The sequence below is a fragment of the Cupressus sempervirens genome, chromosome 10 (genome assembly GCF_028749045.1).
Source record: "Cupressus sempervirens isolate cs-2001-9-10 chromosome 10, ASM2874904v1, whole genome shotgun sequence".
Lineage (NCBI taxonomy): Eukaryota > Viridiplantae > Streptophyta > Pinopsida > Cupressales > Cupressaceae > Cupressus > Cupressus sempervirens.
The window spans coordinates 973,157,796-973,185,559 of NC_143127.1; the positions used below are offsets into that span (position 1 = coordinate 973,157,796).

General features: G+C 32.0%; 2 long non-coding RNA genes across 2 annotated transcripts; both read left to right on the top strand.

Moving 5' to 3' along the window:
* The first annotated feature begins 13,818 nt into the window (after positions 1-13,818).
* Positions 13,819-14,954, top strand: LOC149537227 (uncharacterized). The gene is made up of 3 exons (XR_016357230.1): positions 13,819-13,889; positions 14,015-14,217; positions 14,513-14,954. It is a non-coding gene; the product is annotated as an uncharacterized LOC149537227 (long non-coding RNA).
* A 386-nt stretch (positions 14,955-15,340) lies between these two features.
* Positions 15,341-16,516, top strand: LOC149537228 (uncharacterized). Its single transcript, XR_016357229.1, has 3 exons — positions 15,341-15,955; positions 16,055-16,132; positions 16,262-16,516. It is a non-coding gene; the product is annotated as an uncharacterized LOC149537228 (long non-coding RNA).
* The last annotated feature ends 11,248 nt before the right edge of the window (positions 16,517-27,764 follow it).

Consider the following 27,764-nt stretch of genomic DNA (forward strand, 5'->3'; position numbering starts at 1 on the left):
ATAGCATTATGAAAGCTAGTAATACACTTGCTATGAGAGATTTACCTATAATCACTAAGCCAACTGACATTATTTGTAAGGAATGTATCTTGGCTAAGCAGAAGAAAGTTTCATTTCCTATCAAGTAGTTTGGTACTACACAAAAGCTTAAATTGGTTCATACAGATTTGAGTGGTCTTGCAAGAACAAGAGGATTCTATGGAGAAAGGCATTTTATGATTTTTGTTGATGATTTTACCAAAATGATGTGGGTAGCTTTTCTTAAAGAAAAATTAGAGGCATTTGAGAAATTTAGGATATTCAAGAACAAATTAGAGAATGAATTTGGAGTTAAAATAAAGATCTTAAGATCTAATGGAGGAGGAGAATTCACTTCTAGAGATCAATTGTTGAAAGAAGAAATAGATCAATTGTTGAAGCAATAAGAACTATGTTATTCGAAAATGATGTACCAAAGACTTTATGGAGAGAAGCAGTCAATACAATAGTATACACCTGAATAGAGTACAGATCAGAAAAGTTATGGGGAAAGCACCTTATGAGTATGGAGAAAGCACCTAATGGTTCAGATACTCACCATCAGTCAAATATGTCATAATATTTGGAAGTAAATGCTACATCAAGAGAGATGATGATATCAGTAAGTTTGATCCAAGGAGTGATGAAGCTATGTTTCTTGGCTATTCATTAAAAAGTAAAGCTTATAGATGTTTCAACTATACAAAAAAAATTATAGTAGAGTGTGCAAATGTGAGAATAGATGAAAAGTTTGGCACCAAAGAGAAAGTAATAGATTATAACTTTGATGGAGATGATTACTCTAGGATGACCAACATATGTAATGAATTATTTCTCAAAACTAACAATGACTTGCAGAATAATGTGCAAATCAAGGAAGTAAGAGAAGAACATAGCACAATACCTGAAATAAGAATTGAAACAACAACTCCTACCCCAAATAAGAATGTGATAAGAAATAATCTTGCTGATTAGATTATAAGAAGTAAAGAAAAAAGAGTAATGATAAGAAGTAAAATCACTGAAGAACTATGCCTAATATCTCAAGTAGAACCAAAAAGTGTAGATGAAGCAATCAAGGATGATCATTGAATGAAAGCAATGGAAGAAGAACTTCAACAGATAATAAAGAATGACACATGGGAACTAGTCCCTAGACCCAAGGACAAAAATGTGATTGGCACAAAATGGGTATTTAGAAAAAAAATGATTGAACAAGGAGAAGTAATAAGAAACAAAGCAAGACTGGTATGCAAAGCTTATTCTTAAAAAGAAGGAATTGACTATGAGGAAACATATACACCTGTGGCTAGAATGGAAGCAATCAAAATGTTCTTAGTATATGCAACAAACAAAAACTTGAAGGTATATCAGATGGATGTTAAGTCAGTGTTCTTAAATGGAGAACTTGAAGAAGAAGTTTATATTGAGAAGCCAGAAGGTTTTCCTTTAATAGAAGAGAAGGATATGGTTTTCAAATTAAAGAAATTCTTGTATGGATTAAAACAAGCACCTAGAACCTGGTATGCAAGGTTAGATAAATACTTAGCAAAGCTTGGATTTTCTAAAGGAACAACAAATAGCAACTTGTACTTGAAAGAAATAGAAAATGGTTTGTTGATAATCATTGTATTTGTTGATGACATCATTTTTGGAGGAAATGATGAAGCCAGTAACAAATTCTTAGAAGATATGAAGAATGAATTTGAGATGAGAATGATAGGAGAAATGAAATTCTTCTTAGGATTGCAAATTATTCGAAACAAAGAGGGAATCTTTATTTCTTAGACCATGCATTTGAAAGATTTTCTGAAAAGATTTGGACTAGAAAATTGTAAACCTATTGGAACTCCTATGGTAACTGGTCACAAGTTGTCAAGCAAGGACAAGACACCTATTGTTGAATAAAAGAAGTACAGACTTGATATAGAAAATGTGATTGGAATTGTGGCAAGATTTTAGGCCGATCCTAAAGAATATAACTATGCAATGATAAAAGGGATATTCAGATATCTGAAAGGGACATCTAATTATGGCATTTGGTATGATAGAAGTAATGATTTTACTCTTTGCACTTATACTAATGCTGATTGGGCTTGAGATACAGATGATTGAAAAAGCACTAGTGGAGGAGCATTCTTTCTTGGTGGAAGGTTGGTTTCTTGGCTAAGCAAGAAACAAGATTGCACTTCACAAAGTACTATGAAGGTAGAATATGTTGCAGCAACAAACAACTATAATCAAGTTATATGGATGAAGCAGACAATGAAGGATATTAGAATTTCATTCAAAGAACCTATTATTATTTAGTATGATAATACAAGTATAGTTGACATGTCTAAGAATCCTATTTTGCATTCTATGACTAAGCACATCTCTATAAAATATTATGTGTTGAAAGAGAAAGTTGCAAAGAAAGAAATCAGATTGGAGTACATTAACACTAAGGAACAAATTGTAAACATTTAAAAAAAGGCCTTGCCAAAGCATACATTTGAGTACCTAAAAGGTATGCTTGGGGTTATGCCCCTGCTTATTTCAGAATAAAAGACCAGTCTGGGGAATAGAGCACCATTGATAGACTAGACTGAATGTTGATGCTTCCTCAATGGGGGAGTATCTGTGATGAACAGAGTTAGCAATGACTCTTGGTAATTGATAAATTGGTAATTGGTATAAAACAATGTCTTTAGACACTTGAGTTGTTTATGGATTTATATAAAAAGTTGTAAAGCAACAGACCAACTTGTGGTTGTGCTGATTGGATGTTTAAAAAAATTGAACCATTTGTGTACTATCTTTGACATTGATGTCAATGGGGGAGAAGTATGGCATAAAAAAAATTGTACTATGGGGGAGAAGTGTTGTAATAAAGGATTTGCATGAAGCAAGATTTTATTGGTGAAAAGGATTTGAAAATAATTGTTGGTATTCTTGGAATTAGATTTTTTTCATCTATGTTTCTATCAATGCCAAAGGTAGAGATTGTTAGCATGGGTGTTGATGCTATGGGGGAGCATTGTAGAACATTGATATAATGAAACTATGCTTTTCATTGATGACAACATAGTAATAAGTTTGTTAAAGGCTAACAGATCAACAAACTATGATTTCTATATTGAGAACATTATATTACTTATGTAATGATGCACAGTTACCAGCACATACTATAGTGAGTATTTGATACATAGGCAAGTGCACATAACTTGAATCGATAGTGTACGAAAGGTATGATTGATTCATAGAGAACCATATGGAAACAAAGTATTAGGAAAGTAGTTCCTATTGTATGATTGCTACAAGTCATTACAATTGCAGTGAAGGGTTGTATAGTGAACTAGAGATAGTTTACTGACCGTTGATGCTGTCAAAGAGTGCGCATGTATGAAATTTGCATGTGTGAAAATTTGTGTATAACTATGAGCTGACAACATTATTTAAATGTGTATTTCATTTAATTAACGTATGATAATGAAGTATGAAGCTAACTCAAGGATTTATTAATTAAATGTGGTATAAAGGAAAGATGTTTTCCATGTTTTAAATATAAGAAAATAGAGAAGACTTGAGAATTGCTAAGAAACATAGCATAGTGACATACTAATGTGTGTAAGTGAACTTAAGGGTTACTGTTACTGATCACAAAGTACAAGATCTAATTGTACGATTTGAAGGTGAAGAAGTTTAACATACTAGATAGAGGAAAAAGTGAAATCTTGTTACACATCTATTATTATGAAAGGAATAGTACTGAGGTCAATTGGACAGTGGGTTCATTGATATGATCCTGAAGCTATTTGGATAGTGGGTTCAGTTGCCTTCCACAATTGCTAATAGAATTTGCACAACTCCTAACAGGCTTGGAATCTCCTAACATGGATTCAAAGTCTCCTAATAGGGACTCTTTGTACTAATGTTGTAATAGAATCGTAACATGGTCCATCCTCTAACAAGGAATACTCATATTAGTACATCATTTTGTGTGCATCATTCCCACTGAGGTTTTCCCTCTGATCAAGGGTTTCCCTAGTCAACATATTTGGCGTAATTGTGTATGAGCATCTCTTTATGGTTATTGTTTACATTGGTTGATTGATCAAGATTATTTAAAGAGGATAATTGTTTTAATTGTCACATAACTAATTCACACCTGCTCCCTCTCAGTTATATTTTTTTACTTTTGTTTCTAATAGGTTCATACTGATCTTTGTGGACCTATTGGTGTGCAAAGTTATTGTGGTGAAAACTATGTTATTCTATTTATTGATGACTACTCTAGAATGAGAATTGTAATGTTTCTTTAAGAAACATCTGATGCATTTCAAATGTTCAAGTGGTACTTGGCTAGAGTTGAAAAGGAAAAAGGTAAGAGCTTGGAGTGTCTAAGATCTAATAGAGGAGGTGAATTCATATATTGGAAATTCAACACATTTTGCAATGATAGAAGAATCAAGAGACAAATTTTTGCATCTAGGACTCCTCCACAAAATGGTATAGCTGATAGAAGGAATAGATTAATCATTGAATGTGCTAGGACATTGATGATGGAATATAATGTTGCCCCTAAATACTGGAGAGAATCCTTAAGTACACTTTTTTATACCTTGAACATTGTACAAGTAAAGAAAGGTACAAAATTTACACCTTTTGAGTTATGGTATTGATATGCACCTAATGTGAAATATTTCAAAGTGTTTGGAAGAAAATGCTATATATTGAAAGATAATATAAATGGAAAACTTGATGCAAAAAGTGATGAAGGCATATTTTTAGGTTATTCCACTAAGAGAAAAGCATACAAGTGTTTGAAATCTAACACTGAAAAGTTGTGGAAAGTGTAAATGTGAAAGTTGATGAATATGAAAAAAAATTAAGTTTAATGTAAAGAGTAATATGAAGATTACATAATCTTTATATACATTGATGAAGGTGAGCCCAAAATCTTACTTGAACTTGAGAAGAAATGTTCTAAGTAGCAATGACCAATATATGCTAAGTTACAATGACAACTTGTCGCGCATCAAATAGTTGGTGCTAAACATTAGGAAATGCATGCCAAGTATTAGGCAGAGCATGCCAAGTATCAATAAGTGAATTACTAACAACTAAAAAAATAAGAAGAGATACATGAAGTGCTTCTTGAAGAAGAAGAAAGAAGAAAAGAGCCTACATTAGCAAAATATGTAAGAAGATATCATGTACTTGATCAAATCATTAGAGAAAAAGACACTAGAGTTATGAAAAGAAAAAGAATGAGAACTAATGCATGCCTTGTTAGAAACAATAGTCCACCGAGATAACTGGGGGGGGGGGGGGGGGGGGGTGAATAAGTTATCCAACAATTAAAACATTTATCTTCTCACTACTACATTTGGCCTGTATTTTTGATGAAAGTTTTCGACGAGAGGCCAAATTGGCTTGTGAACTTTTTTTTTTGTTTATGCTCTTGTATTTATTGAAATAGCAACAAAATCCAAATTGGCTTGTGGACTTCTTTTTTTGTTTATGCTCTCGAAAACATTGAAATAGAGATGAACATGGGATGTCGAAATAGCGACAAACATGAGATTATATTAGAAAAAAAGAAAGAAAGTTGAAACATAGTTTTTATTGTTTCATTGTGCCAAAGTTATTTTGGGCAGAAGGAGGCTAGTTTGCATACAGATCTTTTGACATCACAAAGGTGGTAAGTTCTTTTTAAGTTAATGCATTGCAATGCATGAAATATGGGGTGCTCCTTGATGTGCAGCGAATTTGGAAAGTGCGCTAGAGTAGTAATGCAAGAAGAACAAATTAAGCTCCCATTTGCTTTGTTGTTTCAAATGATCTTCAATACTACCTCCAATAGACTTACTCAAACGCTGCCAAAACCATAAAGGTTTGTAAAATTAGGGTAAACAGTTTGAATTTGAATCTTGACATTATCTTCACAAGCCACATCCCAAGTTCAAATCTCGACATTATCTGCTATCAAATATGGTTAAAAGTAGTAAACCCTTGCCAAAGCAAAATCCCTATAGTAACTTACACCAGACTCAAAATTTCAAGGGGGCCAAAATGAGAAAATGGGGGAAATGGGTTTTGAAAGTGAGAATGTAATAAAATTTGTAATAGGATTAGATAGACCAAGTGCTTCATACGTGCTACTTTCCTATGTGATTCTACACAAAATTTTTCTTCTCAAACATGACAAGGGTTATAGTGTTCTTAGGGTGTGATTAATGATTAATGGTATTTCTACACAGAGTTCTTGTGGTTACAAAGGGGTTTTAGTTTTACATTTTTAGTATATGTTTTTAAAGTGTTATATTATAAATTCTAGAATGCTTTTCCTTTCTAGAAATATGTTCTTCATTTACCTCTTTGGCCTAGAGATGCCAAGATTTCCATTTGCAAGATTTACTTTCCTAGATATATCATGGAAATTTCCTATCACAAGATATTCCCCTATTAGAGTAACTAGCTGTTTTGTTTGTGTCTTAATTGATTTTGTTGATATATCTATGGAAATTTCCTACCATGTTTCATGGAGGCATGTGGTACTGAGATGATCTAAATGATTTTCTAGATTTTTTATTGTTCTCCTAATTTCTTCCAAATCTTATAGATGTTGAATATCTTCTTTACCCAATTCTACTCATAATTTTGTCCATACATTCATCCCCTATCTATCCCAATATAGGCTCGAGATTCCATGGAGCTATAATGAACATGATCACCACCTTCAATTCCTTCAACATATATTTTAATATCTTGAATCCATTGCATTTTGTGTTTGTGTAGGAATATTTTTAGCTAAAAGAATGTTATTCTTGACAGTCTATTTTTCTTAGATAGCAATAGATGGCAATAATATCACCAACTGCCTATTTTTTGGGTATTAGTTTTATAAATAATTGTATCAGTTGTTGATGGTTGTGTACACTGTAACCAATAACCATAAGTTTTATCTTTGGGAAAAAAATTATGTGTCAGGGAAGTTATGATGATTTTAGCCTTCCCTGCATTGAAAAATTAAATAAATTATAATACCAAACCTTTAAGAAAAGATACGTTTATCAGTATTAACTATGTTCAGTTCCTGTTATTATTTCTTTTATTGTAATCTAGTAATGTAGAATCAATAGCAAACTAATGCATAACTTGTTGTCTCCTAATGTTTTTCAATGATAAGAATTATGTCACTTTGATATGGTTAATATATCAAAAAAAAAAAGAACATATTTTAACATTTTAGTTGATTAGATCATAAAGTACATTGATCAATTGGATAGAATCTTCTCATTTAGTTTTGCACTTAAGTGATATTATTAAGTTTCAATTTAACCCAAAAAGTGCACATTTGTTTCTTCCATCATTCACAGCCAATTCTTTTATCTCAAAGCTGACATACTTATACCTAAGGCTCAATTATTTCTATTATGGCTCTATTATACTTATAAATTTTGCATGCTTCTTTAAACTTACAACTTTTTTTTTTTAATAGCTTAATCATTTTAACTTGGCTTCTATGAATTTCCATAAGTTTATCTTGAAAAAGGTTTTCCCTTCTTGGCAGGATTTGAGCTTTGATGCCATTTTAATAACATAGTTTGAATTTGGATAGACAACAACTTATAAATGTTCATGAACACTATATTTTGTATATTATGTACTGTTTTGAAACATAACACAAGAAAATTGAGATTCATTAAACTATTACAACTTATTAAAAAAATTTACTTTTAGGAATGGACACAATTGTTGTTCTAGATATTAATCTAAATGGTGATCTGCTCTTAAGGGTGTGTTCTATCTATATATATGCAAATAAAGAGTGGCTGATGTCACATCAAAATTACACTAGCCAGTGATGAATTCAATTTTATATTCGACATGTATTATTAATGAGAATATTGGATTACATGTTGACCTAGATTATTCAATGAACATATTAATGGTATTTCTTCTGCACCATAGAAATCTTGTCACATACTATGATAGCCATGGATGATGACTGTTCCATTGCATAACCACTCTTAGATTATACTTGTATATGATAATTGCTACTTTTAGTGTATGCTAGAAGTTACAGGATAACAATGATCTTAGGTAGCGATATGCCATCTCTAATATTCTAACGTTATATATATGCAATCATCTCTATTATAGGAATCCTCTTTGATGTGTATCTAATGTTATATGTTCTTCAATAGATGTTGTCTCTAATATACAATTGTATTGCTTACACCAATAGTTACTATTGCAACCTTCAATTCTCTATAGTTGAGAGATTCCACAAAGGAAATAAATAATTTATAAAATCAATTCTTCTTATCTTCCTTTGGAGATTCGATCAACTTGTATAAATATGTACTTTGGGATATGAAGAGACACGATGGAAATTCATCACCTTTCATAACTAGTTTATTTTTTCTTCATGATTATTATGAATAAATCATGGATGATTACCCAAACATTATGACTCATTAAGGATAATTGATAATGTAAGTCCCATAATGTTGGCTAGTATAACTACACAATAACAATGTATAATCCAGTACATGAATAGGAAGTGAGGCTTGATCATGTTGATGCATGGAAATACCAGTAGTGACGATATACACACACATCAACTTAATATCTAATAGAGGTGTTTATGAATGTGGTGCTCAATACAATATGCCATGGGTGCCTCTAGTCAATTTATATACTAATCACCAATATTCTTGCTTTATAGATGTGTGCATCTCCTACTCTTTCAACAACCTCTATATAATCTTCCACTTGTTTTGGTAGAGATGATTTTTATGTGCATTCAGATACTTTTACATTGGAGTATTTGCTAGTGGAGATGTTGATTTTTATCATCGATATTGCTATTTATTAATATTTTTCCTATCCTCATTATAGATCTATTTGTTTCATGTATTGTTGATTGATAGCAGTCCCTACCATAATCACTAATTATATTATTATTGGTAATGTAAAGATATTCTTGACTAGTCTTGTAAAAAAACCAAGGAGAAATAATGCAAGGTTAGATAATATATGATTAGTTTATAATGTGAATATTAATGAGTATGAAATATTAATAGATCTATATATTGTTTTCAATCCAACTATCACCCTACCAAAAGGTATCTTGAATATTAATTTTGGATGTTCTTTTAATACACTTGATATAGAATCTACAGGTTGCAAACAAATCATCCTTCTTCCACCAATGAGTCATTCCATTCAAGAAAGACCATGTCTGATGATATCAACACACAACAAAATAGGGAGACAATTGCTAGAATGTGGTCTAACTTAAAAAAAAAAGGTGATGGAAAATGTTATTGTCCTTGCAAAAATTTCAAGGGCTTAAAAACTCGAATATATCTAATCAAAATAGCCAAGGAACATTGTAGGCAACATGGTCACATTGAAGGGGGAAACAAATTTCATCCATTGGTATGTATTTTAATAATTTATAAAATACATAAGACATGATTTGATGATGACATCATGGTCATGGTTAATATAAGGTCATCATTTTGATATAGGCCAACCACTCTGGGTTTCATGTTATGAACCATGACAATTCAAAGAATGTGGATTTTGAAATGAGGGAACATGGAGGTGTGAATATAAAAGTAGAAGGTAATGATCCAATTGAAGAAGATCATGATGATCAAGATGATGATGATGATGATGATGATGATATTGATGTAGATATTGATGTACCTATACTTGAGAAGGCACACAAGCCCTTATAGGAAGGCTCCCAAACAACTCTTCTTGTCATTGTATTGTTGTTGGTGAACTTGAAGGTTATGAATGGTTTATCCAACATAGAAATGACACGTATATTAAGGTATGTCATGTTTTTCATTTTTCAGTCATATTTCTCTTACAATTAACATTGGGTGAATTGTGTAGCAATTAATATTCTTTACATTAACAAATTATATTTTCTATCGTAGGTTGATAGGTGAGTGTTTGTTACCACCATCAAACATTCTACCTCATTCATACCGAGAATTAATTACCATTATAAAAGATATTGGAATGGAGTATCAAACAATACATGCATATCTGAATGATCATATTATATATCATAAACAACATGAATTTGCAACAGAATTCCTTGTTTTTCATATTAGTAGATATTGATAAGATTGAATAATAAAAAAGGTGTCTCGCAAGGTTCTTTGGGTTATTCTTATTAGTCCATGTCTACTATAGTTATTCAGGTGCAATAGCTTGGCACATTTCATGAATTACCATGAACACAATAGAAGTTGAGATGACATTATGTGAATGCTTGTAGATGGTATAACATTTAAGGAAATATAGGAAAAATGACCACACTTTAAGGAAGAACCTTGTAATCTCAAGCTTTCACTAGCAGTGAATGTTGTTAATCCATTTGGAGAGATGAGATCTACTTATTCGGTGTGGCCTGTTTTTGTTATCAACAATAACATTCCTCCTTAGATGACCATAAAGAGGGAGCACATAATGTTGGAATTGATTATTTTAGGTATTTTTTTATTTAATACTCATCTAAATTACTTTATTATAAATAATCCATTAAAATTGTCATAATAATTATGTAATATTTTTGTTCATTCAACAAGGTAAGTACCAAGTTAAATATATAAATGTATATATTGAGCCTATTGTCGATGAGTTGATGGTGTTATGAAATGGGATCACTATGTATGACATCTCTAGACCAATAGGATAGAGACAATTTCAATTCCATGCAATGCTTGTATGGACAATACATGATGTGCTTGTGCTAACACGTTTTTGTGGTATGTTCTCTTCTTAACACCTCTTTTTTGGTATGTTATAGTGCTAACACAAAGTTAACATATTTAATCCAATTATACATGATCTTGTAGGTCTTTAGATAATTGTTAATACAGTTGGTCGAGAGTGGGATGCAATACATTTGTATATTGCGAACAATTTTGATTGGATGATGGTATGAATTAAATGAATTGTCACACACTTCAAAAATTATAGGTCAAGCACCACAAAGATATGTACTAGCATGGCCACAAATTTCATATAAAAATGCTGGATGATACTAAGAAAACTTGTGATTCTGGGATAACTATTATTTTCAAGGCCACTAATATATCATCTAGAAATGACATACATCCTCAACAATCTCAAAATTGATACTATGTCATCTTGGATGATATAATCGAGTGCAACTTTAGCACCTTCAAAGTAGTTCTATTCATCATCAAATGGTACAAGCTACAATTGAATCAAAATGATCCAAATAGAATTGTTATTCATCATGACAATGGATTTACAATGATTAATATAAGGTCATTTGAGCTAGTTGGAGATGGGCCCTATGTTCTTCCAAGTCAATGTGAGCAAGTGTTTCACTCAGAGGTTCCATATAAATAGGGTTAGTCATTTTAGTTAGAAATGGACCAAGAAGAAGGCCAATAAAGTATGATGTTATGGAAGAAGAAGATGTTGAAGATGAAGAAGAAGAACAATATGATGAAGATCAAGATAATGATGATGATGATGAAAATGCTAGTGATGATGATGATGATCATGATCATGATGGTGTTGATGATGATGATGATTTTGATGGTGATGATGATGATGATAGTGGTGATGATGATGATGATGATAGTGGTGGCGATGATGATGAGATAGATGAAGAAGATGATCAATGACATGATTGAAATCTACAAGGTATGTGATCAATGACTCCTACTAAGCTTTGATCGCTAAGTACAACATGTCCAATTTTTTAAAGATATACATGACTCCTAATAAGATTTGATTATTTTAAGTACAACATGCACCAAATTTTTTTTTCAAAACCATATGTGCAGATATAAACATTAAGTATAACATGTCTAAATCTTTTAAGATATACATGACTCCTAGTTAGTTCTGATCATTTCACATGCAAGTGTCCTAAAATAAATTGAGTGAAATGTTCATTTTGTGTTGTAAGTTATTTGTAGCTAACTTAAGATAAATGATTAACCTATGTAGGACATTTAACCCCTTTGGTGAGGATCATGCACAATGACCTGGATCAATAGGTATATGTCAATAAATAGACATAATTTTCTTACATTCTTCTTTTTTAAATAGACAAAGAAGAACTATATAGACATGTAATTATATAATCACTTTCAACTTAGTACATTTTATATCTCTCACATATAAACAAAGAAGAATCGTATACATGGGTCACAACTTGATTATTCTATGTATATTATTGAATTATTATCAAAATTCTCTAGTAGTTGAAGTGACGACAAGACAATATCTCATTTTATGGATTGAAGGGACCACCAAATAGGTACTTGTCAGATCTATCTTCATCAAATGAGGGAAATGAGGTAATGGTAGATGAAAGTTCTACATGTACTATGGCTAAAATGGGGAGATCAACTAGAGGTCAAAAGATTAGAAAAAAAAATCAATAAGCACATGCAATTTTTCCTTGCTAAAGGGGTGTCATGTTCTTATGATGATGAGAGAAAAGGAGACATCAAGGTGCCCTTTTAGTACACACATATTGAGAAAGAATGGGTACCTAATGAGCTACCTCCAATTAACACTTATTTTTGTGTTAATGAGAGGATATATCATAGCTCCATCCTCATGACATGGTTTGGGCCTATTTTCCATGGATGAGATAAAGGTATGTTACAAAAAAGTTGTTGAATTGATGAAGTATGTTAGTCCTTGTTACAATTACAACTAATAAGCAACCCAATTGCATTTTTGAGGCGCATGAGGGGAATCAAGTTTTTGTATGTGCAATAAAATAAATAAGTGTAGGAGAATAATTGCCAATAGATTAGCATTTAAATCACATAGATGCACAAAAAGTTACTATCATGAGGGTGGTAAGTACTATATACCATTTTATTAATAAGTTTTTTTGCTAAGATCGGTGGGCTGAAGTTTTTATATTTAATCTTTGTCACAGGATGATATAGATCAAACACGGTATAGAGGCCATGAGGATGCTCCTCCTAATAGTTCTTTGGCCATGGTAAATCTTATTGAAATTGTACAAATTAGATAGTTGAAGAATGCTATATTATTATCAAGGTTGCATGGGGACATGGTACTTAGGGTACTGGCATCAGTACCAGTATGACTATTTTTCATAATAGGGGATGTGGGTACTTGGTTATCAAACTTAATTTTAATTATGCTTTTATATTCATAGAAAATCTGAAATTATGAGTCATGAAATTTTTTAAAAAAATAAGAACAATGATAAAGTTTGCTAATGTAATGTATTGTTTTCAGTGTCAAATTGTTGTATGTTTTTAATAATAATATATGATAACTATTTAGATGCATAACTAAGAAGGCAGACTTTAAATGTGAACAAGAAGATCATAAATCATATGACAATGAGATATTGCAAATGATAAACTTATGACTTGAATAATGATAAAGTTTATTGTTAATCAATATTGTATCAAAGTTTCAAACTAATTAGGAATTGAATTAAGCTTGATAAACAACAAGCTGATATGCAAACAAAAAACCTAAAAAATAATTAGAAATCTTAATCAACATCCTTAGCTATGATTTTGGAGTTTCTATGAAAGTTTTACTAATATTTCTATCACAATTTGATGTTCCAGATCGGGGAAGACTAGCTGTAAGAATAGAGGCAACTACTACCCCTTCTGATGAGGATGTCACAGATGTCCCTAATTTGACATACAAGATGAAAAAAAAAACTAAAAAATATCAATATAGAAATAATGAGTATTTTTTATGATCACTCAATTTTTTATATTTAGTCTTTGTCACAGGACAATATGGATTCCCCATAGGATAGAGGCCATGAGGATGCTCTAGCTCCCACCCATTCCTTAGCGATGGTAAACCTTATTGAAATTGTAAAAACTAGATAGTTGAAATTTTTTAATTATTATGTTATTTTATTTCAGGTTTTGGAGTTCTTATGAAAGTTTTACTGATATTTTTGTCACAATTTGATGTTTAGGATAGGGGAAAAGCGCTTGCAAAAATAGAGGCACCTACCTCTTCTGATGACGATATCACAGAGGTGCCCAATTTAACATATATGATGAGGAAAAACTAAAAAAAATCAATTTAGAAATCATGAGCATTTTTGAAGATCCAAATCCAATAGAGGATGTGCTGAAGAGGCAATAGGAATTGATGGCCACATCACGTCCTTTTGAAGTAAGCACTAATGAATCTTTAATTATAAGAAAAGTTCAATAAAGGTTAATTTTATGTTGTGAACTAAAATATGTATGTGTTCTTGTTACAAGATTTTTTACAAACTCAAGTACCTAGTCCAAGACATCGCAATGAGGCTGGTACTAGTGAAGCTTTGACTACCTTATGTAAAATAATCCTTAAGTTGACAAGTTGCAAGGAATTTTTTCTTTGATTGAACATTCAAAAACTTCTTAAGTTAACTCTTACTTTTAGTATATTAGAATGTCTTTGCTAACAATGTATTGTTCACTAGGTCATCAAGTGCAGGAGACTCCTAGGAGGTTGATAAAGGTCCATCAGATATTTTTGATTGCAATGTCAACAACAAGGGCCATGCAAACAGCAACACCTTCACGGTCTATGCCTAGTAAATCCTTGTTTTTCTATATATGGTTTTGTGTTAATTATGATTTGATAATTTGTACTTTAATCATGGGTGCATCTAGTAGTAGATTCATTTCTGATGTCTGCAATGCCATATATAGATCATAGTAGATGTATTGGTGATAATTCACCATCATTTCCTAGATCTACCCTTGTTTCTAGGATGGTAGTTATGCAGACATCATTGTTGATTGATGACAATGAATTGATGCCTTTGAAATGTCCTTAAGCTTCCTGGTACTTTTAAATTATTATTAAATATATTGTAATATGCATTTACCTATTCATAAAAAGTTTTGGATTGACGATCCCACGACATTTTTGTAGGAAATAATTCCTTTTATAAGATGCTTTATGACCATGCACTAAATATATTTGGGCCCACCATATGTATAAGGTACACAACTTTTCTTTTAGTATATTCAAGATGCACAACTTTAGTTAATTTTTCTATCTAATAATTTTATTTTTTCTTAAAAGGTGGAACTTGCAAGAAAAATAATTAAAAGATCATTTCATTAAAGATTTAGAGCATGAATTTGGTAATATTTTTAAGGAGAAGAAAATTTTGGAAAAAGCTGCAAAACATCTGAAAATTATGAGGAACTCGTATAGAAGGATTCTTTTCCACAATCCAAAGTATGAGCATCCTCCCTTTATTTTAGTGAGGGATTGGAATGACTTCATTTTGGATGCAAAGGAAAAAATGGACATTAAAAGAGAAGTTACACTTGCAAACAAGAGAATAAGATATGCAATAGTATTAACTACTAGTACAATGTAATAATGCATTGATTGGACATCTTTATATCTATATCACCTAACATATTTCAAACTTTTCATAAGTTGTAGGATACGTCAAAGGAAACAAAGGCCAGGCTAGAAAATATTGGGCAACACAAACTTGGCTCTAGTGGATATTCAAAAATTAAAGCACAAATTGTAAGGAGTAAATAAATTCCTAAAAAAAATAATTTATAAAATGGAAATAATTTGTTTAATCAAAAAATGTAGGGCTCTGAATTTAATTTAGAGGCCATGAGAGAACACCAAAAAATTGCCTTCAAGGAAGGCTATCAAGCTATGGTTGAATGCCTACACCAAGCTTCCATTGGCCCAACCCAAGAGCCCCTTGCATCATGTGAACATGTCAATATGCCAAAAGAAAAAATTATAAATTGAATACTTGAGCAACAATATATTTGATAATAATGTGTGTATGACATTGCAATGCAACCTCCTAATTGTAACACAGATCCTTATTATACGCTGCATGATGAAGCTCCTGATGTGCATCATACTGTCGATGGAGGTGCATGTTCATTTTCTATTTAAAAATAGTTATGTAGTTATTAATACAATTTAACATCTTAAATTGAACTTGGTGTAACCTTTTTTGTGTATATTTTAGAGGATATAGAATGTCATGTTGAACGAGTGCCGGGGGATGTTCAGACTGATCACCATGTAGATCATGTGACACATTTAGGTAAAGAAAATCTATGTTTTGTTCATTTAAATAATTTTTTTGATTTATAGTTATTTTACTTAATTAAATACATGTAATTCACTACTATAAATGGTTTGAATTTAACTGATGATGCAATTTTTTTTGTAGTAGACTCCCCTTTAGCACAGTGGCCACTTGTTCTTGAATAGATGAGGAGGCATGCATTGGCATTAGAATTGGTAGAGGAGGGGAATGACGAGGACATTGATGTTCCTCTTACAAGATCCTTAAAAAAAAAAGAACATTAAGAAGCCCAAAAGGAAATGATTTTAATGAATTTTATGTGTTAATGAATTATTCATGAATGTTGTGTGTCAATAAATTTTACGTGGTAATGAAATAAATTCATGAATGTTGTGTGTTAATGAATTTTATATGGTAATGAAATATTCACGAATGTTGTGTATTAATGAATTTTATGTGTTAATGAATTATTCATGAATGTTGTGTGTTAATGAATTTTATGTGTTAATGAATGTTATTGTGTGATTATAATGATTGAATGTTATATTTCAAAAATGGTTGAATGAATGTTATTAGATGTTAATGAATTTTATGTGTTAATGAATGTTATTGTGTGATTATAATGATTGAATGTTATATTTCAAAAATGGTTGAATGAATGAATGAATGAATGTTATTAGATGTTAGTGGGGAATTTAGAGTGATGTTGGGGGGAGGGGCCAAATGAGCTTCCACCTTCACATGGTTGGCCTTGTTAAGTAGAGAATATTAAACTATTCTCGAAACCAAGTGAAGCTCAAAAAAATCAAATTTCTAAGGCCAACTATCCATGGCAAATATCTAACACCAAAATCTATAACACATGAGAAATGGCTTACTTGTCCAAAATGGGCTAGGTTATAGTTACTCTAGCAAAATGAATAGCTAGTCACAACATTGTTTGGAATATGGTTGATGTCTAGTTTGGCATATCTCAAGACTTTGCTCTGTCCTCCCCCAAGTGTTGAACATAGTGTTCTAATAACTGAAGGTCATGAGTTTGAAGAATATGCCATTGATGACATTGAGGACTTGCTACCATCTACTATTAGATTGGTTGTTGGAGGTCTAGCCATTGCCTTCATGCCAATTAAAAAGTAATAACATTTGCCAAGGACTAGAATATCTATCTCTCCTCTAGTTTTCAATAGAATAGGGATGTGGAAGATATAAAGTGTTGTAGTTACTTTTAGTTTTACTATTCTAATTTTGTTAGACATCCTTTATATTAGGCTATTAGCCATTAGGATTCCATATGGTGATGAGGTTTTGTACTCATTTACATTCAAATCAATAAAATGGTTCTAGTCCTTGTATTCTTCTTTGCCTAACACTTAATATCCATATTATTTTTGCATTCTTACAACACATCTTCTATCTAGGCCTTGGTTGCTTGTGTTTTCCATTGGATATAGTACTGATTAATAGTAAACTTTATCGCTGTTTGAGTCAAAAGTTTATCAGTTGTAATATCTCATTTTTATTCAATCAAAGTAAATAACAACCATAAAGAGATGCATACAAAATTATACTAGATATGTTGACTAGGGAAACCCTTGATCAAAGGGAAAACCCTAGTGCGAATGATACCCACAAAAGAATGTACTAATATGAATGTTCCTTGTTAGAGGATGGACCTTGTTAGGAGTCTATTACAACACTAAGTACAAGAGTCCCTGTTAGGAGACTTTGAATCCTTGTTAGGATATTCCAATCCTATTAGGAGTTGTGGAAGGAAATTGAACCCACTATCGAAACATCCTCAAGATATAATCAACAAACCCATAGTCCAATTGACCTCTGTAATATTCCTTTGAGAATAACATATGCAAGACAATCTTTGCTTCTTCCTTTGTCCAGTATGTCAGACTTCTTTACCTTTAGATCATGCAATCAGATTTGGAACTCTATATCCATCAATAGTAACCCTTAAGGTTACTTACACACATTAGAAAATCACTTTTCTCTACAACTTTACTATTCACAATTCTTCTCTACTCATCAATATCATTCATGATGTCTAAAACTTGAAAAATATCTTTCCTTTATACCACACTCAATATTAAATCCTTGAGTCAGCTTCACATTTTACCTTATGTTAATTAAATGAAATACTTATTTAATTAATGCTATTAGCTCACAATTATACCTAAACTTTTACATGTGTGGCTTCCATACCTATGCACTTGCTGATATCATCAGTGGTTAGTGTACTACCTCTAGTTAACTATGCAACCTTTCATTTCAAATACAATGCACTGTATCAATCATACAACAAGAATTGCTTTCCTAATTCTCTATTTCCATGCATTCTTTTTTATATCAACTATATCTTCCATACATTGTTGGTTTAGGTTCTATGCACTTTCCCATGTGTCCAATACATGCTATAGTATGTACAAGTAACTGTGCATAAGAAGATAATTAATGTATTGTCCTAAATGCAAAAATCATAGTTTTCTACTATGTCAGTCTTTTACAAACTCATTACTATGTTATCATCAATAAAAAACACAGTTATAGATACATCATAACAATGTTTTGCAATGCTCCCCCATAGCATCAACATTCATGCTAACAATCTCCCCCGTTGGCATTGATGGCAACATATATGAAAAAAATCTAGTTCTAAGAATACCAACAAGTCTATTCATCAATCAAAACTTTTCTTTATGAAAATTCTTTATTGCAATATTTCTCCCCCATAGTACAAACTTTCTCCAATGTTTTTCATGTCACTCTCTCCCCCATTGACATCAATGTCAAATATAGTACATAAATGGTTCAATTGTTTTGAACATACAATAGTCTATTAGCATGACCACAAGTCGGTCTGTTGCTTTACAACTCTGCATATAACTCTATAAACAATACAAGTGTCTAAAGACACTATTGCATACAAATTACCAATTACTAAGAGTCCTTGACTGACTCTATTCATCATAGATACTCCCCCATTGAGGAAGCATCAACATTCAGTCTAGTCTAACAATGGTGCTATGTACCTTGGACTAATACACTTTTGCATCTTCTATTCTAAACTAGGCAAGGGCATGACCCCAAGCATTCCTTTGAGGTACTTAAATGTATCCTTTGGTAAGGCCTTTGTGAAAATATTTGCAATCTATTCCTTAGTGTTAATATACTCTAGTCTGTTCTCCTTCTCTGCAACTTTCTCTTTCAACACATGATACTTTATAGAGATGTGATTAGTCTTGGAATGCAAAATAGGATTTTTAGACATGTTAATTGTACTTGTATTATCACAATAAATGATAATAGGTTCCTTGAATGTAACTCCAATATCCTTCATCATCTACTTCATCCATATGCTTGATTACAATTGTTTGCTACTGCAACATATTTTGCCTCTATAGTACTTTGTGAGGTGCCATCTTGCTTCTTGCTGAGCCAAGAAACCAATCCTCCACCAAGAAAGAATGCTTCTCCATTAGTTTTTTTTTCTATCATCCCTATCTCCAACCCAATTAGTATTGGTATAAGTGCAACGAGTAAAATCATTACTTCTATCATCACAAATGCCATAATTAGGTGTTCTTTTCAGATATCTAAATATCCTTTTACTACAATGTATTGATATTCCTTAGGATCAGCCTAAAATATTGCCACAATTCCAACTACATTAGCTATATCAAGTCTACTATGAGTTAGATACTGCAATCCTCCAATCATATATTTGTATATCTTTTGTTCAACAGTAGGTGTCTCATCCTTGCTTGATAACTTGTGACTAGTTACCATAGGAGTTCCAATAGGTTTACAATTTTCTAGACCAAATCTTTTTAACAAATGTTTTAAACACTTTGTTTGAGAAATAAAGATTCTTTCTTTGTTTTGAACAATTTGTAATCCTAAGAAAAATTTCATTTCTCTTATCATGCTCATCTCAAACTCATTCTTCATGTCTTTTGAGAATTTGTTACTAGCTTCATCATTTCCTCCAAAAATGATATCATAAAAAAATCTAATAATTATTAGCAAACCATCTTCTATTTTTTTCAAGTACAAGTTACTATCTCCTATTCTTTTAGCAAATCCAAGCTTTTCTAAGTATTTATCCAATCTTGCATACTAGGTTCTAGGTGCTTGCTTTAATCCATACAAGACTTTCTTTAATTTGCAAACCATATCCTTTTCTTTTGTCAAAAGAAATCCTTCTGGTTGCTCAATATAGACTTCTTCTTCAAGTTCTCCATTCAAGAACACTAACTTAACATTCATCTGATATACTTTGGAGTTTTTATTTGCTGCATATGCTAAGAACATTCTAACTACTTCCATTCTTGCTATAGGTACATATGTTTCCTCATAATCAATTCCTTCATGCTGAGAGTAACCTTTGCATATTAGTCATGCTTTTTTTCTTATTACTTCTCCTTATTCATTCATTTTATTTTTGAATACCTATTTTGTGCCAATCACATTTTTGTCCTTAGGTCTAGGAACCAATTCCCATGTGTCATTCTTAATTATCTATTGAAGTTCTTCTTCCATTGCGTTCAGCCAATGATCATCCTTGATTGCTTCATTTGTACTTTTTGGTTCTACTTGAGATATTAGGCATAGTTCTTCATTGATTCTGCTTCTTGGCATTACTCCCTTTTCTTTACTTCCTATTATCTGATCAACAGGATGATTTTTTATCAAATTCCTATTTGGAGTAGGATTTCTTGCTTCAACTCTTATTTTAGGTACTATGCTATGTTCTTCTCTTACAACTTCAATTTGCATATTTTTTTGCAAGTCATTGTTAGTTTTGAGAAATAGTTCATTGCATCTATTGACCATCCCAGAATAATCATCTCTGTCAGAAGTATAATCCATCATCTTTTCCTTAGTGCTAAACTTTTAATTTATTTTTACATTTGCGCACTCTACTATAGTGTTTGTTCAATAGTTGAAACATACCTTCATCACTTCTGAGATCAAACTTACCGATATTATCATCTCTTTTCATGTAGCATTTGCTTCCAAATATCTTGAAATATTTTATTAATGTTGAGTGATGAAATCATAACTCATAAGATGTTTTCTCCATACCTTTTCTAATATGTACTTTGTTCAATGTATATACTACTATATTGACTGCCTCTCTCCAAAAGGTCTTTAGTACATCGTTCTCAAATAACATAGCTCTTGCTACTTTAGCAATTGATTTGTTTCTTCTTTTAGTAATCCCATTCTGTTTAGGTGTATGGGGTGAGGATAACTATCTCCTGATACAATGCTCTTCACAATAGATAGTGAATTCTCTGGAAGTGAATTCTCCTCCTCTATTTGATCTTAAGCTTTTGATTTTAATTCTAGATTCATTCTCTAATTTGTTTTTGAATATCTTGAATTTCTCAAATGCTTCTAACTTTTCCTTAAGAAAAACTACCCACATCATTCTAGTAAAGTCATCAACAAAAATCATAAAATACCTTTCTCCATAGAATGCTCTTGTTCTTGCAGGACCACTCAGATCTATATGAACCAATTCCAGCTTTTGTGTCATACCAAAATGCTTGCTAGGAAATGAGACTTTCTTCTACTTAGGCAAGATACATTCCTTACAAATAATGTCAGTAGGCTTAGTGATCTTAGGTAAATATATCACAACAAGTGTATTGCTGGCTTTCACAATGTTATCAAAATTAGTGTGACAAAATCTTTTGCACCATAACCAACTATTGTCAACTTTAGCTACCAAACATGTTGTTTCAATGGAGTCTAACTAAAATACATTACCTTTGGTTCTTGTCCCAGTACCAAATAGTTTTCCTTCCTTATTTTTTATAATGCACATGTCATTACCAAACTACAATTGGTAACCTTTGTCCATAAGCTGTCTAACAATTAACAAGTTATGTTTTAGTCCATCAATAAAATAAACATCATCAGTATTTGTTTTACCATTTAGTGTGATAGATCTAATTCTTGCAATGTGGTAGGTTGCATTGTTTCCTACTCTAACAATTCCTCCATCATGGCTTCTGAATTTGACAAATTTGCTCATATCACCAGTCATGTGATGTGAACAATCACTATCAATAATATGATCCTTTCTTTCAACTTGTGAGATCAACGCACATTCTTCTCTGATTTCTCTGTCAATATCATCCTTCTTTATAGCTACAAATCCTTATTCATCTTCACTTTTTCTTTGATTAGATTCTTCCTCTTCTTCTTCATTGGCATATAAACAATTTCTAGATCTTCTAGATTTGAATTTTCCCTTATAATTTCTTTCTCTCTTAGGAAACTTAGATGGACAATGACCATATTAATTACATGTCCAACATTTAAATATATTCTTACCATTCTTTTCTCTTTCCACAAGAAGAGCCACTCCTTCCTGGATCTTTTCCTTAATAGACTTGCTGCTACTAGCAATGTCTCCTTTTGCTTTTGTGTTCATTACTAGACCAAGTTTAATGTCAAATGCACTAAATGTTGTCTCAACTTTTGGTAATTCTCTAGATTGTTTTAGATCAAATTCTTTAGCTTCCAATCTACCAAGCAATGTTTCTTTGGTGAAATTAGTGGTACAAGGTAGCATTACTTGAATCATTTCTATTATAGTCTTGAAAGGTGGTGTAAGACTTTTTAAGATCTTCCATATAACTTCATCATCAAACTTCTTTTCACCAAGAGATGTGATTCTTGCAACAATCTTAGATATTATACTAGTATAGGTTTTTACAAATTCATCTTCCTTCATCTTAGCATCTTGGAATGTGAAGTACAAATTTTGTAATCTAACCCCTTTTGCATGTGTATCACCCTCATAGATTGCTTCTAAGGTTTTCCAAATTTCATGAGATGTTTTGAGTTGTTTTACCTGCCTATACTCACTTTCAAGTAGTGTAGACAATATTGCTTCTCTTGCCATTATATTGCACATGAATACTTCTCTTTGTTCCTTGGTGCAACTTTCAAGATTGTCTTCTTCTGCAATGTGTTTAGATGCCTTGGTTACAAGCCAATATCTTGGACTCATGCACAAGAGATGAGTCTTAATTTTGTCCTTCCAGCTATTGTAGTTAGTGCCATCAAATCTTGGACTTTGCTTTCTAAATAGATTCACCATGGATCTCCCAAAGTTGCTAAACTTTTTCTTCAAGGACCTGAAGCTCTGATACCAATTGTTAGAAATAATAGTCCACCAATATAACTAAGAGGGGGGGTAAATCAATTATATAAAAATTTGGAACATTTATTATCTTAAGCAATTTCAACCATTCAATCAAAGTAAATAAGAACCATAAAGAGATGCATACACAATTACACCAAATATGATGACTAGGGAAACCCTTGATCAAAGGGAAAACCCCGATAGGAATGATACCCACAAAAGAATGTACTAATATGAATGTTCCTTTTTAGAGGATGGACCATGTTAGGAGTCTATTACAAAACTTAGTACAAGAGTCCCTATTAGGAGACCTTGAATCCTTGTTATTAGATTCCAACCCTGTTAGGAGTTGTGGAAGGTAGTTGAACCCATTGTACAAACAGCCTCAGGATCAGATCAACAAACCCACTGTCTAATTGACCTCAGTAATATTCCTTTGAGAATAATAGATGTGAGATAATCTTTACTTATTCCTCTATCTAGTATGTTAGACTTCTTCACCTTTAGATCATGCAATCAGATCTGAAACTCTATATCCATCAATAGTAACCCTTAAGGTCACTTACATGCATTAGCAAATCACTCTGGTCTACAGCCTCACTATTTGGAATTCTTCTCTACTCAATCTCATTCATGATGTCTAAAAATTGGAAAACATATTTCATACCTACGCACTTGCTAATGTCATCAGTGGTTGGTGTACTACCTTCAATTAATTGTGCAACCCTTCATTTCAAATACAATGTTTTGTATTAATCATACAATAAGAATTTCTTTCCTAATGCTTTTCTTCCATGTGGTCTTCTATCTATCAACCATATCTTCCATACAATGTCAATTTAGGTTCTACACACTTTCCCATGTGTCCAATACATACTATAGTATGTGCAAGTAACTACGCATAAGAAGATGAGTAATGTATTGTCCTAAATACAAAAATCATAGTCTACTACTCTATCAGTCATTTACAAACTCATTACTATGTTGTCATCAATGAAAAACATAGCTATAGATACATTACAACAATGTTTTGTAATACTCCCCATAGCATCAACATTCATGCTAACAAAAACAACCATAATAAAATGCACATAGACAATTGCACCAAATATGTTGACTAGGGAAACCCTTGATTAGAGGGAAAACCCCTGTGGGAATGATTCCCACAAGATGATGTACTAATATAAATATTCCTTGTTAGAGGATGAACCCTTTTAGGATTATATTACAACATTTAGTACAATGAGTCCCTATTAGGAGACTTTGAATCCCTATTAGGAGATTCCAACCTTGTTAGGAGTTGTGCCAACCCTGTTATGAGTTGTAGTAGAATGTATGCAAGAAGAGCCCACTGTCAAAACATGCAATTTCAACTACAAGAAGAGCTCACTACTCAAACAAGTAATTTAATGTTATCTTCCTCTTTCCTCTATCCTATCAACTAGACCAATCACTGTCAGACCTTGTAGACCAGGTCATGAACCTTTGATCCAAATACCAAGCCTTGGATCACTCAACAAAACCTTGGTAATGAAGTTTCCTTTAGTTTCAAACTTCTTTGCTCAACTTTGTGTTCCCCTCTCTTTGCTACTTACAAATATCATCTACATTCATATAACTCCATATCATGATAAAGGAAAATGTCCTTCCTTTTTGCCAAGTCCATAAAATAATTCCCTGAGTCGGCTATTAGTCCTTTTGAATTAATTATTATAGGACCACATTAAGAACACATTATACTTAGCAATAACATTAATCTTCCACCTTGTAACTTGAATAACTTTCCATACACACAATATTGTTATGAGTGATCTTAGCCATGTCATCGCCAACATGTCTTCTTCATATCCTCAACCTCAATTCTCAAAATATCAACTCTACTAAGAGATATAACAAGTTTACCAGAACACGCCTTTGTAAACTCTATCTCAGAACAAATATCACCAAAACTTACATAACTTCTTCTAAACTTAACCTTTCTTCTTTTAACATTAACTGCATATACCAGATACTCAGAAGTATCTCCCATAACTTTGGATAGTTATAATACTCAACTAGCTATCCATACCAACTTGATGTTTCTGTTGTTCTTCTATCATATACCATAGAAAACTGCTATGTTGACATCAATGAAAAATACAATCATGAATGTAACATATCATCAGAGTAACATATCTACAATACTCCCCCATAGGAATATCATCACATTCATGCTTGCAAGCAATCTTCTAAAAATCTCCCCAGTCTTCCAACATGCCTACTATGTGAAAATGAGCCTAAAATAGTGAAGGATTCTTTAGATAATGAACATTAGATCCAAGAAATGGATGAAGAGATTGAGAATATAGAAAAGAAAAAACCTGGTCACTAGTACCTAGACCAAAAGACAAAAATATTATTAGAACAAAGTGGGTATTTAGAAATAAGTTGAATAAGAAAGGTGAAGTAACCACAAACAAAGTAATACTATTTTGTAAGGGATATGCACAAGAAGAAGGTATTTTTAGAATAAATAAATACTTAAACAACTTTAGATCTCAACATTTGTTAGCTCAATCTCTATAGTATACTTTCAGTAAACATAAACTAGCATTCCACTATCCTAAATATAAAAGACTTGTAGAATGTAAACATTAACAGTAAAACACCATAAATAACATCCACACAAGTTTGATACTAGGATTTAACATAGAAACCCAATTTGGGAAAAATGACTAGTAACATGTCACCAAATATTCACTCTTCTAATGTGAGATCTGTTAGGAGCTAGCCTTGTTAAAAGTTACAAAACACACTATTGAATGTAACCTTCTTAAAGGATTTAATCACCTTGATTAAATGATTTACATATGACTATAAGGTCAACCTTGATAAAAGGATTTCAAACCAATAAAATGGTTAGAAATTAACAATAGGATTTTATCTGAAAAATACAACTCACTTTGCAAATCTAGATCGTAGTTTGGCTCACGGGTTGATCCATTGGCATGCCTCCATTGTCATCTCAATCTTTGATTCACTTGGAAACCCTTCAAGAAATCATAATTATCCTCTTGTCAACTCTTCTTAGCCTTTTTCTTAAGCTTACTGGTCAATAGCATCAATTACTAATTCAACACTTAATAATTCTTTAAGGTTAGCCCTTGTGTAGTGCCTCCCATGTTTGTAGTCTATACCCTGTCTATTTTGATTTGAGAGATACTTGATACTCTTATTATTTGTACCTTGAGATGACTTGAGGGTCGGATGTTATACTGTGATTCAGTATCATAAAGACTTTACTACTATGCTATTCAGTTTATCATATTTGCATGTTGATGTCATTTTGAGATGACAGTATGTTTCATGATGATATCTCATTATCTAGTTTATTGGAGATATCTTTGATTCTGTTATGTGTTGAGTTTTATGCTATGGTGATTTACTTCATTTTGGGTTAGATATGTTATATCTGAATGTAACTGATGTAAATGGATTGATTAGGCATTTAATACATTATTACTTTGGCTATGATATTATATGCAATTGCACTTGATCATGTGTTTTAATGTGTAGGATTTATATACCTGGAAGTGACACATGGAGTTAGTGATTCAACTATTCATATATTACCAACGTCATCCCTGTATGGTTGACATATCCTTATTTAGTTTTTTAAATTAAATCTTTTAGCATTTATTAAATCCAAACTCATATGCATTATGTGATTAGACCATTAAGCGTGTCTATGTATTTAGAGGTTCGCATTGTTGTGAAAGTTTTAAAGTTAATTTCTATGATTTTGGGTTTCTGGGCTTTAAATTTTATTGAATTTAATTTCTAGCAGCTTTTCCTTAGGTGAATTCCTATTATAAGGAATAACTTGTTTTTGTTTGAGTCAATTCGAAGTCTAGCTAGTCTAACTAGCTATTTTCCCTAATCGATTATTCACTCAAAAAGTGAATAAGCATTGAAAAAGGGATTTGTTTTCTCACTTTTCAATTTTGCAATTTAGAAATTGGAGAACTTTTTCTAAAATCCCTTTCTGAAGGATTGGTTTTTTGTTTTTTGTGATAGCTATGAGCATGGGATCTTCGTGAGGTTAGTCTCGTTGGATCCAGCTCAAGGAGACATTGCTTTGCCATCACTTTCAATAGTATCGGTGGGTTATTTATTTTATCAGGCTGATTTCAGTTTCTGCCCCTTTTTCTATTAGGTAGGGCTTTCCCATTTTCTTGTTTCTGCTTCATTTAAACTTCTATTTTTGGTGTAGTTTGTTAGGAGGTTGAGAATTAGAGTTCCCCTCCATTTCTATTTGCTAGTTCTGCTCGATTGGTTGGGTATGAACATTTTCCCTATTTTTGGGATGGGGGTTTGAGGTTTCACACAGTTATGTTGGCCATTTTTTCATATAGTGTTTGAACCCAAATTTTATTAGATTTTTGAGGGTTTTGTACCCAAAGACCAAATGGGTTTTAATTTCGAAGTTTT